We start from the raw sequence: 16,321 nt of genomic DNA on the forward strand, positions 1-16,321 counted from the left end.
TTCCTTAAATGATTCTTTCAGTTTAAAGCCACTCCTCCCTGTCCTATCACTACACGCCCTTGCAAAAAGTCCCTCTCCAGCTTTCTTTTAGACCCCCCTTTAGGTGTTAGGTAAAATAAAGGGAGCATGGTGTTCCCCAAGACAGATTGTAATAAACTCCATCCAAGAGCAGAAAGTCTGAAGCTCCCCCCCTCAGGAGACCTTCACAACATCTAAAATTACACAAAAAACTTAGTGTTTGTTGAAACTCAAAAAGCTGGAACTGCTTCTCTTTTATACATGTATTGCCAATTTTCCATGTACAGACTAGAGTGCTCACCCCAAGAGTGCAATATTTAGCTTAAAAAGTCTACCCGCATACTACTAGAAAAGAGGGAAAAAAATTCCTACAGCTCTTATTCCGTGCTCCTTTTGTCAGCACATCTCATTATCATGATTTAGCACTGGCATTCCCCAGTTTAGTGTTTCAACTGAAACACTCCAAACCATGTGCTGCTTTCTCTCTCCCTGCACCCGCCCTGCCCCAACCCACTGCATTGCACTGGAGAGAGACTTGAAGGCAGAAAAGGTCAAGATCAGATGTTGACAGGGAAACAGTTTTATCTTGGGAGCCTGATCTACCTGTCTATTATTCCAGTGCTGTTCAGTAGCCCAGCCCATGGGTCCATGTGCTACTCTTCTCATGAGACATGACACACTTTTATACCCAGCTTCTCTACCTGGGAAGTGATGTCTTGCCACAATTTAGCAGCCCAGAGGGTTTTACCTCTGTGATGCCAATTGGTCTTTTTCCACTGGTCCACCCACAGCCACAGAGCATTTGTTACCATCCACGAGTCAGTGTAGAGGTAAGTGCTGGCCATTTTTCTCATTCAGCAATATCTAAAGCCGGCTGGATGGCTTTCAGCTCTGTGACCTGACTGGTCACAGAGCCCACAGCCACCACAAGCCAGCCTCCTTGTGCCCAAGAGCTCCTGAGACTCACCATGTAGGACTCTATACAGTGTATGTAGTCCTACAACATAGCTGCAACTGGCAGTAAAGAGAGCATATCACTTTTCATTTTCTGGCAGCTGATTATATGGTGAGGCCTCCTCAGCATGTCCTCTTCTTCTGATGATAGCCAAAATATTTTACCTTCAGGCCAGTTCAAGATAATTCCCAAGATTCCTGGGCAATTGGGGTTTACTATTCAAGCTTGCAGTGTGATCAAGTGAGGTACTTGCTCCATGCAGCATCAGTGGCATGACTTGTGGAAGGGACTTTTCCTTTTGACATCCAGACCAGCACTGGCAGTCAAGGTGTCAGGGGAGGCTGTGCTTTGGTGCCAGTCACTTCTGAAGTGACTCAAACCATGTGAGCTGACAGCATCTCTTTTTAAAGTTGGAGGCTAACAGGCTGCAGATCCTTTGTATCTCTGACTCCAAAATCCCAGGAGCTATCCTCAAGTGTCCCTACTTTTTGCCAAAAGCTCCATGAAGGATCATATTTCCCAGCTGCAGCATAGAGCACAATTTTGCCTTTTGCCCTATACTGATTGGCCCAAGGGCTACTGCATGAATTGTCTCCTGCTTAATTTGTTCAAAAGCTTGTTGTTTTTCAGGACACTGCTCAATGTCATTCATCTTCTGGTTCATTTGATGGAAAGTTGTACAGTCTGACTGTACTCTGGAATATGCATTGTCCAAAAAACCACAGCACCCAGGAAAGGCTGTGATTCCTTCTTCTTGGTTGGTGGGGACATAGCTGCTGTTTTATAGTTTATTTTTTTAAGTTTTATTTTAGGCTTGTCTTTTTTCTTTCCAAAATGATTACAGGATTTTTCAGTCAATTACTTCCCACAGATACAACTATAGTTGGAGATGGATTTATTGTAGATGATGTAAGCAAGGGAAAAGCTACTGTATCTTGTTTAAAACTTTGGTCAGTTTCTTATCCCTGATGTATATAGAGTGACAGTTCAGGTTGTGTTTCATAGATCTGAAGAAATTGTCCTTTATTCTAAGGAAAAAGCTTCATAAAAATTCAGTAATGCTCCACCTCCTTCAACAACTCTTGCAGAAGAAAACACCATATTACCTGACCAGTTCTGTATTCAGATTTTCTGATTGAATGTTGTGTCACAAAAATATTGTACAGACTGTGATTAAATCCATACATATGTACTCTGACATTTGTTCCTCTAGAAAAGACAAGTTAAACAGTTGCTAATGATCTTGGTGATCACTACTTTGAAAAGGGCAGTTTCCCTATCCCAATATGACATAATGTTGATAGAATTTCCACAAAAGAGATTCCATATTATTAAAATGGACACAAGATATGTCTTTTGACCAAAATTTTTTTCCAGATTCTTCTAGATGTCTTCATGAGAAAGAATCTATTTTGGGATGTATATATCTCTATCATCACCCAGGAGCTTGATTTTTTTTTCTTTTTTTTTTGAAAATTGCAGGTATTCAACTGCTAGAAAGCAATTAAATTTAGATATTTATATTGGCAGTACCTGGTAGCTGCTTAAGATATGTACATGGGTCTTATTTATATGTCCAACCTTAGCAATAGAGCTCATGTCACTGCTGAGTTTTCAAATCAATTCTATTATTAATTTCACCTAGACATTTCAACCAGGGCTGCTTGCACAGATTTTAGCACTTACAATGCTCCACTGAGTCATGAATAAAAGGTATAATCTATATTTTTTATTGTCTTGATTTTCTATGTAGTTAGCTTCCTAGAAGTTTGATTAAATGAATGTATATATGCATTTTATCTACTGGGAAATGAAAATTTGCTGTGCTTTAAAGATGCATACATATGAATTTCCCTGTTTATTACCAATTCATTACAGTAAGCATTGATTAATAATTGTATGCAAAAAAATATTTCTGTGGAGTAGAAGACTGCATTAACAATTGTATCAAACAGATTATTCATAATATTGTGGCATTTCATTTTGTGTATAAAATGATATAAACCAATCCTTGCTGTTGTATGTTTTCATGTAGTGCAGTTCAGTGTTAAATGGCCTCATACCATTTCAGTTGCAAACATTAATTTTTCAATGTCAGCTTTATCTTTAGAGACTACCTTTAATTTGTGTTTGCCTTTTTCAGCCAGTATAATTCAGAAGATTTACAAATTCACTTTCATAGGTACACACACTTAATTTAATGGTGAGCTAAGTTATAGCAAGATATTCTGGAGAAATGAGTGGAGGGAATAAAAAAATTAATCATTGATTATATGCTTGAAATAATACTTTTAAAGTAAAATACCATAGGGAAAAAAAGGAAAAAATTATAGTCTTTTGATTATACTCAGTAAAAAAAAGTATTTGTTGGTGAGACATTTAAATCATCAGAGCAATGATAACCTCAGAAGAATGATAGTGTCCATTCAGTTGATTGCTACAGGATTGGCAGTAAAGGAAGAATATTTTTTTTTAACTTTAATCAAGACCATTGAGTGGTGAAAAAGACTTGTAATCCGAGGGGTACAAGAGTCTGAGATGGTGAAAGAGACAAAGACAAACGCTTCAAGAGGAAATTTGGTGACAGCAAAGATGTTTGGAGGAAGGAAGAAGGAATTATTCTTACAGTGAAAAGAAACCTGAGTAATGCTGTGTTGATCCTACAAGCCAGTCAGAAATCATTGAACTCACAGGATTTGACAGAAAAGTTCTTGGGGTGTTCAAGGCCAGGTTGAATGGCACACTCAACAACCTGATCTGGTGCATGGTATTCCTGCCCAAAACAGAGGGTTTGGAACTAGATGGTATCTATGGTGCTTTCCAATTCAAACCATTCTGTAATTCTAAGATTCTACAAAGAAATATTCCTTCATATTAACAAAATGTTTTCAAAATGCACAAGCAGTAATATAATTTTTTCATGGTCTATATGCTATGTGCATGCAATAAATATATTTTACGAATCAGATCTCACTAAATAAAACCTTTAAATCTAGTAATTCAAAAGATGTAAAGGAGGACTGAAGCTAAATTATTTAAAATACTGTTTTAGAAAAATATTAAAACTGTAGCTTTTTGTGATTTTAGGACATACTATTATGAATACTGTTTTTGTGATGGTTAAATGCAGAACTTATTATTATTTCTGTATTACACAAAGAGTCGCATAAGCAGGTTCTTCCACATTAACCGATCATGACAAAAATGCCTGATTTTCCATATATATGTTCTTTACTAAACACAGAAAAATTATAATAATTTCATTGGGATAAGAAATTAAATAGCGTTATGCATTATGACATAGAATCACAGAATCCCAGAATGTGCTGAGTTGGAAGGAACCCACAAGGATCATTCCTGTCCCTGCACAGCCCCAAGAGTCACACCGTGTGCCTGAGTGTGTTTTTCAAATGCTTCTTGAACTCTGTAAGTCTTGGTTGTGACCACTTCCCTGGGGAGCCTGTTCCAGTCCCAACCACCCTGTGAGTGATGAAACCTTTTCTAAAATCCAACCTAAACCTCCCCTGACACAACTTCAAGCCTTCTCAGGTCCTGTCGCTGGTCACCAGAGAGCAGAGATCAGTGCCTGCCCCTCCTCTTCCCCGCATGGAGAAGTTGTAAGTGCAGTGAGGTCTCCCTCAGTCTCCTCCACACTGAACAGACCAAGTTACCTCAGCTGCTCCTCATACTGATTCCCCTCAAGTTTTATGTGAAATGAAAAACAGAATCCAAATTTTGATTTTTAAGCCTGACTAGTTCTTTGTAATATATAATGCTGTCACTAAAAAGTCAAAATCTGACATAAATTAACAGACATGCAGATATCTGAAACAGCAAGAGAAACTCAGACTCCAGTGCTTTGAGGTTTTAGAAGTGATTGAAAGAAATATATTTGTTGGGATATCAACAGAAATAGCTGTGGTAGCTGAGTGATTTGGAATTTCTTTCTACTAAACCACCTATTTCTTCATATAATGTTTTTTTCTCTCTAGAAAGCAGTTCTATAACTAATGTCTATCTACTTTAAAGTATTTGAGAGTTTCATATATCCAAAATGTACAAAGATTTTCACACCCTGAGGAATATATATTTCAATGAGATGCAATAGTGATTTAACATCCCAAACTGTTCATCTCATAGCTCTTGTGGAAGAAAAAAAGTACAAATCTAAATATTCAGGCAAAGGAATAAGAAAATCCATACAGTAAAAACAAACACTTTTGCAGAGAAGTATCACAGAGGAAAGTCTTGAAAGAACCAAAACACTTACCATAAATCCCATTGTCTACTACATCAGCAAGGCTTTCAGTTGGAAATAATTATATTGTACCAGTTCCCCATACAGGTCATGAGGGACACCATTTTTTACAGATATCCATTTTGATATTGAGCCATTAACTGCTACTCTTTGGACATGGTTATCCCAACAATTTCTCTCCCAATGAATAGTCCATCCATCAAACCCATATCACTCCAATTTAGGAACTCAATTGTTGTGTGGGAATCATGTCCAAGGCCTTGCAAAAGTAATGGTAGACAACATTAGTTGCTTGGTGACCAGTGCAGTCACTGCATCATAGAAGAATGATCAGATTAGTCAGGCACAATTTGCCTTTTTTGAAGCCGTGTTGGCTATTTCTAATCACTTTCCTGTCCCTCATGTGCTTTGACATACTTCCAGGAGGATCTTTCCAATATTCTTATCAGGCAAAGAGGTGAATCTAACTGGTCGGTAGTATTCAGGGTCCTCGTTTCTTCCTTTTTTTAAAAATGGGCATGATATTTCTTTTTTACAGTTACTGGTGACCTTCCTGACTGCTGCTTTGAATACAGTGGTGAGCAGCATAGCAACTATACCAGCCAGCTCCCTCCAGACCCTGGGATACATCTCCTCAAGTCTTATGGACTTGGGCATGTATAGGTTCCTCAGAAAAACAGATAAACTAAGTATGGATTTAAAAATACACAAACGAAATACAGATAAAAAAAATATACCTATTAAAATAAATAAACCATTTAAGAATTATTTATAATGTCTTTTGAAAATGAATGTGCTGATTGAAAATAAGAGCAGTATTGCTGCAAATATGTATTTCAGGCCCACATTATACCATGAAATAGCCTTATTTTGGAAATTTCTGAATGCATAGGACTTCCAGAGACTGCCAGTTATATGAGAAACTCAAAAAAAATTCAGTCAAGCTTGTAGAATCTCTGGAATTTCTTTGAAAATTAGTAGAGCTGTTTAGATGCTTATTTATGGGTTTAAATTTGTTCAGACTCTATCTTTTGACCTTAGTGCTGTGTTTGAGACCCCACTGAAAATTAGTTACCTAGAGAAGAGTGGCACTCATGGCCTGATCTATCCATGACATTCTGCTACTGTCTATGTGTCAGATTTAATGGCTTGTGACTGGTCAATTAAAGTTAAGGAACTCAAGGTTTGTATGACAGATTGGTTGTTTACAAAGTGAATTTATATGTGTACATAACGTAATAATTTGCATAGTTAATTTATTGTTGTTGTGAGCATTACATTTGCTTGTGTAAATTATACCAGTTTGCTGTTTGGATAAAAATGGATGTTGATGGATTTGATTTGACTATGCACAGGTTGGCTTTGACTAGGAATTCATCTGGATGCAATTCTTCGCTGTCTGCTGTCAGATGGCAGAGCACATCTGCACCTCAGATCTGGGGACCAAAGTCAGTGAAAGCAGGCAAAGCTGCTGAGGTCTTGGTGCTAGCAGAGTTCAAACTTCTCTTCACTGCTTGGGAAGAATGAGTAAGAGAGAGGTTTGACTGACCTCTGCCACAGCTCAGTGCTCAGGGCTGTCACCAATAGATGTTGGGCAGTTAGTGTGGGCATATATTCATTCAAGTTTTATAAATACGTGTTTCAGGTAAAAGAGTTTCCTCAGAAAATGTTTAAAGAAGTGTAGGCCAAAACACTGATGATTAGTCCAATTTCCGGGAATGTGGGAAATGGAAATTTAAGTGTCTTTTACAAAGGATAATTTTAAAATTACTGTCTGTTTTTGTTCTGTAGCCATCATAATCATGATATTATCGGACAAACAGAGGAATGCATCTTTACATTTTGTTTTCTTTCTTTTATTCCTGTCATATATCTATCTAAATTTATATATTTAATGTTGATATAGGATTATCTATTTTTCTGTTGAAGAATTCGGCTTCTGTGTTCCTTTTAGGTGTACTTTTCAGTATTTATATTTAGATCTCTTAGATAATTCTTAACTTAGCTCAGGTATTTATGAATTATTTCCTGAGCCTGTATGAACTTCTGAGAGACCTATAAATCTCTTCTGAAGTAAAGGAGAGATGGTGGGGGATAGTTTTGGAAAAATGGGAAGAAGAGTTGGTAGATTTTTAATGATGTTGGTTTACAGTTAGCACAAACTAAATTAACTCTGCCTGCTGCTGAAAGGGACTTTTCACTGTTCTCATTCTTGTATCAGCACTTGCAATCAGGTGAGTCAGATCATTTATCTTTGGAGTTGGTTATTGTTTTCCCCCATAATTAGTTTCCAGTCGTAGCTAATCTTGACTTGCTGTAGGGCCCCGTGATTTTAGCATTGACTGAAGGGAGGCAACAAAAACTGTAGCTGAGAAAGTTAAGGATGATGTTTTGGAAAAAAAAAACCCTTTATTTTAGCTGAAAGAAATAATGAATTCATACCCTAGGATGTACACATGATTTCTCTTTCATGCCCAAATAACTCTAACTAAGCCCAAAATTCTCATCTGTGTACAAGAAGAGTGTATCCTGTTCACTTGCGACACAGTTCAATGTTCTCAAGTCCTTTTTATTCCTTTGTTATAGGTGTAATGAAATATACATTGGTCATCACCTTGAGGCTACTCAGAGAACGAAGCAATACATTGTGTGGATCATGCTTGTTAACTGCAGTTTTCATGTTGTGACTACATCACATCACTTTCTGAGAAGTAATGGCTTTCAAAAAGCTTCTGCAGGCTATGCAGGGTCTTTGTGTTAACCTGTAATATACCTATTATGTCTCAGCTCCTCTGTTTTGCTCACTCTCTCATGAATATAATCTTGCAGACTATGCCAGTGGCAACTTCTGAGCTGGTGTTTCTCTTTTAAAGTGGGAGGCAATTACTGGCAGAATGTAATCTGTTGGATTTCCTTCCTTACTGTGACTCATTAAAGCGTACATTACCTTCTGTGAATGCTAGAAAGGCTAACTCTTCCTCCACATGCCCTTTTAAAAAAATTAAAAATATTTGCTAGTGACTATCTGGCAAGTAAGGCAAGATAAACAGACATTTCTAACTCATCTTGCTGTACATTTTAATTAACCATATTGTGCCAGACAGATGAGGGTCTGGAAAAATTATCACTTGCATGAAAAAAATACATAGTCTATTTGCTTTAGATGAAGAAACAACAATTAGATTTGGCTATTTTTTTCTGTAATAAAATTATATTATATATGTTTAAATATAAACCTGTTTGTTTTACCATATATTTTGCTCTTATTCATACAAATGCAAATAGACAGTAACTTCTGTGGAGAGAGAGTGATAGATAAGAATATGCCTATATGAATTAAACTTGAGTACATTTCCTAATGCATTTAAATAAATGATTATATCACACATGTCAAGAAAAACAGTCTATTGCACTTCAGGCAAATGAAATGCTAAGTACTGCAAAGTGACATTTCAAAAAGGAACTTTCAAAAGGCTACAGTCAATTTTATAGATTATTTAACTTTGCCAAGCACAAAAATTTATTATATAAATTTTTTAAAACCTGCAGATTTTAATAAGCTTTCACTAATCTTCTCCTTACTGTTTTTTAAAGTTTATCTCTTTAATTGAAATAATTAAATATAAAAATGCTTACAAAATCAATGAAAAAACATGGTTGTTTCAAACTATATGTGGGATTTTCAGTATTACATGGTAGAGGCTTTTCACAGAACTTTCTTTTAATGCTTATTATTATTAAACAAACATCTGACCAACCAAAACATTAATAAGTGTACATAAATACATAACAAGTATATAAAAAGCATTCAATGAAGAGTCTGTAGGATTTAATTCTGGGACCACTATAATTTTCTCATCACACTTGCTAAATATTATAAACACTCCCTAAGCTCAAAAGGAGAGAGTTGTTTAAATTAACCATATGGTATTTTTATAAAATAACAACAAAATACCACCTGTCAACAAGGTACCAAAATTTTATTTAAAATTTGTAAGGGATTTAGAGAAGCATAGAGAAATATGTATAAATACCTGATTGGAGAGTAAAGAAGGTGGAGACAAACTCTTCTCAGTGGTATTCAGTGACAGGGCAAGAGGCGATGGGCACAAACTGAAGCACAAGAAAGTCCATTGGAATGAAGAGGGTACATTTTCACTGTAAGATTGGTTGAGCACTGGAACAGGTTGCTCAGGAACATGCCACAGAGTCCTCATCCTTGGAGATATTTAAAACCCAACTGAGCAAGCTGCTCTAGTCGACCCTATTTTTAGCATGAGTGCATTGAACTAGAGAGTCTCCATAGAACTTCTTGGGTTTCTTCTATTCTGTGTTGCTGTGCCTTTTTTCTCTCTGCTTCCATAAAGAGAAATTATGTGTGGCCATCATTCAGGATAGATGCAGAAATTTTCACTGAAGGATTTAGGGAGCAATTTTCCAAAGCATGACTTGTTTCCACTTTTCGCCATTTACCTCACCAATGCACAGCTAAACACATTAAGGAAATATACTCAGTTACAGTCACAAACCCATCCACTGATGCCAGCAGCTCTGCAGTGTAACTTTCTCATGTTCATTTACTTAACACTAATTTAATTGGTTTTGTATATGATTGAATTTCTTTTTTTTCACTTTAAATATCATATTTTCAATAGCCTAGTTCTACCACAATTTTAATACAGGAAACAAAGGAATATCCAAATGCGCTGCCCATAATGAGCATCATGAAATGTCACAGCATGTTTTAATAGAGAGATGTTTTACTGCAATAACAACAGATATTCTAAAATAATATTTTTAATTTAATTTACTTTTAAATATATATATATTTAAAAGTAATATATATATAAAGTAACAACAACACAATCCCTAAAAATGTCAGGCAATTTCAGAGAACTCTGAAAAGTCTGCTGGACAAAGAAGCAGAAGAAAAAGATCTTTTGGATGTTCACAATCCACAAAAAGCTGAAGGTGAGAAAACTTCATGGTGAAATATCATCACATATCTGCCTTTCATAGAATTCTCCAACTGATCCCAGTGGTCGTTGTCAGAGATATTATATTGTTCCCTATGGACATGACATTGGATGTGCTGCAGTCTTTATATCTCGCATAACTGATATATCATTTTAAGCCAAAAAGCTTATGTCTTGTACTGATAAATAAAGTCCTAAATATCTACTCTTTGTTTACACTATTCTGTTCAACTATTTTCCAAACACTTAGCTCTCAGTTCCTGGGTCTGATCTTAGAGTTTGCTGAATACAAATTCTTAATATACTAGCTTACTGGCAAAAATAATTAAATTAATAATATGTTTTCTTAAGACCTCTGCCAGCTATCTTTTGTGATCCAAAAGGTTAAAAGGATGGTTGAGTATGTGCAGTCTCTGAAAGTCCATATAGTTCACACCTTACTGATGCCAGAATGAACTTACATAGGTCCCCAGTCACAGTAGATTCCTCATCTCTGAAATTATTTGAAACAAAGGTTATATGGACAGGCTATAAATAAGAAGCTCATCAGAATAATTTATGTTCATATTTGTAAAATAAAAGTGCACCTAGAAATTTTCCAAGTGAACAGTGCAGCACAACACAGGAGCTGTTTCTGAATAAAACATTGAATTTGAATTATTTTATAACTCCTAAGATGACTTAGTACTCCTAATTATCCAGAAAAAATAAAGTATGGAAAAAAGAAAATTATTCATGACTATGTAACTTAAAAAGAGGAAATTCTAAGGTCAAAAATCTTGAGATTATCAGAAATATAAATCTAGAGTTTTTCAAACACATAAACTGCTGATTCCCGAATTATTCATATTCTCAGGACAACTTTATTCTGTGGCAGAGTTAAATTTTGTTTCTTGAAGCCAATCATGAGAATGTAATTATATATAACTGTAGGGAAAAAAAGTTTAAGTTATATAAGATTTTTTTTTATCTGATTTGGAGATTAGAGTTCATATGGTCTATAATTTGTCAAGAGTACAAAAATTACTAATTACAATCATAGAATTGAAACTGTGATTGTAAAAGGAAGAGACAGAAAATAAAGTGTAATTCAGCTCTAAATGACTATTCCTGAGATGCCAGCATACAACTTCCATCTTTTCCAATAAATTTTCTGTGCACAGAATAAGATAAACTATTATCCCTAATGATTAATTTCTTACTGTAGTCCACAGATTAAAAGACATGGAAGAGGAGATGGGATGGATAAATCATTCTGTCTGGTTACTAAAAATTTTATGTCTATTTGCATATCTAAATATATGATCCCAGCACTGTAAGACTATATCAAAAGCTCCCATTTAACTCACATACATATCTGTTACTAGAAACCTGAAAATTCAAGGCAAATTGTGAGGAAGGTCATGTTTGGTTAGACAGACTTTCAATTCAAAGTACTTAATATGTCCTTAATTCACGAAATCCACTCAAATAATGGTTTAAATAAGGCTGTTTCAAAGGTCTGCTTCTCTTCTGCACTATCTGTATGAAAAAGAATCCCATAAAATTCTCAGAGTAATGCTCTGCAAGTGTGGGCTATCTAGTTCTGTCTTTTATTTTTTCCCATAGAGGTTATTGATTAAGCAAAAATGGCATATTAATGGATTAATTAATACTTGAAATTATAGCTCTGCAGTCCAAAAAATACATCATTGATATGGGTAATAAAAGACCCAGGCTTTTTCCACCATTGAAGCCTGAAGAACTGTGTGGATTTGGCATGAGCTAAGTTTAGGTTGTTTAAGCTGTCATAATAATTGCTTAACGATTGGGTAATGATTCAGTGTCTTGGGAGTTTGGTTATATTCATGAATCTGATATATGATAAATGTTTAACAAATCTGTGCAGAGGATCACTGAAGAAAGAGCAAGACTGCATTAGCAAATATATGAAAGTCACACTAAGCAGATCTAAGACAGAGAAGGAAGAAATCTCTCTCCATCAAACCTGCTGTCTCTCCGTGAAGAATATCTGTCATTACCAACCCTTTGGAACCCCCAGTATCCATCTGAAGTAAGGTGGGTATCATCAGCCTCAGGACTTAGGCAGTGTAAGATTGGATATAGCACCTGAGAAATAAGGGTAAATAGAGGAAAAGGGACTTTATGACAGTGATAAACTGCTGAACGGGACATTAGTTCATTCATTATATAATTAGCATTAGTTTTACAGTAACTTCATTGATACTCATGTGACACCATCCCCTTTTACCCATAGTATAATTTCGAGTGCAATATTATAGGCAGGAAATAAAAGCACTGTGTCAATACTGAATGTTGTAATTTGACACACTGGATTACCCAGGTAAATTCTTTACCTAAAAAGATTTTGTTTGTGAGCCTGATGGCATTATTTTTTATCCAGAGCTATATAAAAATTTATTTATAACTAAACACTCAGGATCATATTTATCTAGAAGCATAACAGTAATAATGCCCTAACCACCAGACCTCCTTCTTTAAACATAACTCATGTGTAAATATCTTATTTACCTTTTCTTTTTATCTGTAAGTATATTAATATTTCTTTTATTATATTAATCACCTGTATTACACTGATTCAACTTTGTCTTGGTGTATATGGACAAAACATGTTACACAGAAGTAAACCATTTATACTGGATATATTCCTGAATTCTTATTGACTTTGTTAAACACACATTTGGAAATATAAACATGAATAAGTTTTAATTAATATTAACCCCAGTTATTTTTCTTTTAGCTCAGTGTAAACCAGTGCTTGTCTTTCAGTACTGTGTTTAATGTAAGATCCGCTATTTAGCAAGAGTTACTGCAATTATTTAAGTATATTTATAATGTGGTCTATGGTTCCATTGTGCCTATGTATTATATGTATTTTTATTGCATAGGTTTGGTTCTAGTCCACATTTGGAATGGTTTTCATACAATTCCAGGGTCACAGGGATGGGAAGAAAATTATAGAAACCCTCCAGCTTAGTGGTTGTTTGCTTTTTTTCATTCCCCTCTAATTTAGTAAAAAGCTTATTCAGATAGGTTTGGAGCTCTTTGTGAATATTTTAAGCTTACTGATCCTGTTCTCTTTTTCACTCTCCAAGGGTGTTTTATGCTTACTTTTGTAATTGACAAGGTGACTATGTTTAATTAACAAGGTTCTTTGATTCTGTTAATCTTACAATTTGAAGCTAGAAATATGTTTGCTTCTCTTTGGAGACTCAACATTTAGTGTCAAATTAATGAAGACTAAAGACCTACTGATAATAATTATTGCTTATTTAAGAACATTTGCAAGTAGATAATTTCCAAATTCTTGTTCTAATTTCAGCCCAGGATGTGAGGGGGCACAGTCTGAAGCCATGTGGGTGTGTCTATGTTGTTATTCTGTACCGCGTACATCATTCCTGGGCACAGAAGTAGGGCATTCTCACCTCTGAGAAGAAGGGCTCCAGAGACATTTTGTCCTTTTCCAGGGAGCAAGCAGTGAATGAGCCATGGGGTAATGCTGGTCCTGACTGCAGGGTTTGTCTGCAGTTGTTTTTCTATGTCTCAGGCTTAGGGAAAAAAATATTCACAGAGGGTCCGGGGGCCATTCTGTCCTTTGTCTCTTTGGCTGGCCGTGGTCACATCAGGTCACACTTGGTGAGAATTTTGCATGTAATCACTCTCTTTTATACACTGTTGTTATTTACATTGTTGCTGTTATTGCTTGTTTTCTGAACTCATTGCTGTTTCTAGTAAATTGTTATCTCAAGCCTCAATATCTCTACCTCATAATATCTCTGCCTATTGTCTCTCTTGCCTGAAGGGGTAGAAGGAGGGCTTAATTATCAGCTGGACATTTTTTCATAACTCATTGCTTTTATTGGCTTTTTTAATAGGTGCTTTTAGTACTCAGAGAATTGGGTTTTTATTTATCCTTAAAGTCAGTATATCAATTGAGAAGTGAAAATAAAACTTTGGTATTTTTTGTAAAAATTCTTTACAATTTCAAATTTCCAGGGAAAAACACAGTCAATTTATATTAAATTTCTGGGAAAGAAATAGTGATTTCATATGGGTTTGAACTGGGTTTTTTGTACCCAAGGTCAACTTTTATGTATTATGGAGCTTTAGTCCTAAAATTACAGTTATTTGCCTCAATGTTAACGGTTCCTGTTTCTTGGGGGAATTAGGAAGTAAACAAAGTGGATAACTGCAATTTTTCTACTGTTCTTAGTTTTCCAGCGCTTCAGATAGTAAAAATAAATCACAAGTCTTGCATACACTGCTCTGGCCTTGGTTTTCAGCATGGAAACGGAAATATTTAAATTTACTGACTCTTAAGCAGAAACAGAGAAAACAATTTAACGGTGTATGTATATTGAGAAGGAAAACAAAACTAGGCACTGGAGAAGAAGTAAAAAAAAAAGGCTCTAGTTGTGTCTACCTGATGCAGCTCATAATACACTCGGATAATATGTGTTAAGAAATGGAAAAAAGATATCTAGAAGTTGAGTTCTGACTTTTTTTCTCTGATCCCTGAATAACACAAAATCCTAACAGACTACACTCAAAGACACTGGATATAAAGAAAAAAAAGCAAATTATTTTTCAGGTCTCTTTTAAGAGATAGAGCCAAAAAGAAAGCAAGGAATAAAATTCTGTTACTTAAGAAAAGAATGGAAACAAAGCAGAGAAAGGAAAAGAAGTGGGCATGGATAATATAAAGCAGTAAGTCTGAATAATGGAATCATTTATGTTGAAAGAGATTCTTAAGATTATTGATGCAACTCTTGAGCTAACATTAATGAGTCCAAATGCCCCTAAATGCCACATCTGTAGCTTTTAAATATTCCCAGGGATGGAGACTCGTTCTTTTCCTGGGCAGCCTGTTCCAATGTTAGACAGTCCTTTCAGGAAAGAAGTTTTTCCTTGATCTTATAAAGAAAATCTTGTGGGAAATAAAAATGAAGTGAATTGTATATGTTAACTTTCAGATGAACATATTCCACTGAGTTTGGTTAGTTCCTAATTTTTGATAAAACTCATCCATATTAGCTGAAAACTTAATCTGGTTTATAGTTAACTGATCCTAATAAATGTGTCGCAGGACACACAGAAAGCTAGAGGAGTGGAGAAGATAAGAAACTCCATGTTTTAATTGTTACACAAGCATCTATTAGTAGTTTTTAAATCTCTCACTATCATTTTAAAGACTTTTTTGGTAAGTATTTTTCCTATACCACAGAACTTTGGGTTTTTTTCTTAATTTCAAAGATAGGAAAGGTAACATCAGCTCCTATGCTTCTTGAGGCAGTGACTCAGCTAATGGAAGAATCTAGGATGGAATAATTTATGCTATAACACACAGGAGTTACACATTTAAATATGGACTGGAACTTGGGATTTCTTAGCTCTATATTAGAGTGCAGATTACTGCATCACTTTTGATTTCTAGTATATCTTTGGATGAAGTGTGTCAGAGTTAATGCATTCACTATTTAAGATGTATATTTAGAGTATTTCACCAGCCGTGGTTGAAAATGACCCATGTAGAGGATCAAATAAGTGCTATTCAAGGAGCACAACAGAAGTGAGCTGTAAATTCAGTCTTTGAATTGGTGGTTGTTTTTCAACTTAGATGCACAACGGAATAGTTTCTTGAACCGAGGTTTAAACATTTTGTTTTTTAACAGATCTGAAATTTTTAAACTTTTGATTAGAGGACAAAGATGTCTTTTGTAATGATTAGCATTTACAAAGTCATTATTTTAGAATGTTTCAGTGTTTATTCCTTGATGAAAATTCTTTGTGCATAATATAAATATTAAAAATTCACAGTTAGATCAAATTTAGAAATTAGATTGAAATAGTTTTCTTTTTAAAAAATTACACTTTTTATTTAGACCTAAAAGAACTAAAGATTTCTTTTTATCAGAATACTATATTTAAATCTATTGGAAGATATAATTTAAATGCCTGTATAAATATCTTGTTGAATATCAAGCACTGATGATCAAATACTTGGTCAATATTAACCTAAGTATTATTTGGAAAGCCTCTATTATATAATTTTCTTTGATCCAAGTTATAGGTCAGACAGCAGGGTAGACATTG

The sequence above is a fragment of the Ammospiza nelsoni genome, chromosome 3, assembly GCF_027579445.1.
Source record: "Ammospiza nelsoni isolate bAmmNel1 chromosome 3, bAmmNel1.pri, whole genome shotgun sequence".
Classification (NCBI taxonomy): domain Eukaryota; kingdom Metazoa; phylum Chordata; class Aves; order Passeriformes; family Passerellidae; genus Ammospiza; species Ammospiza nelsoni.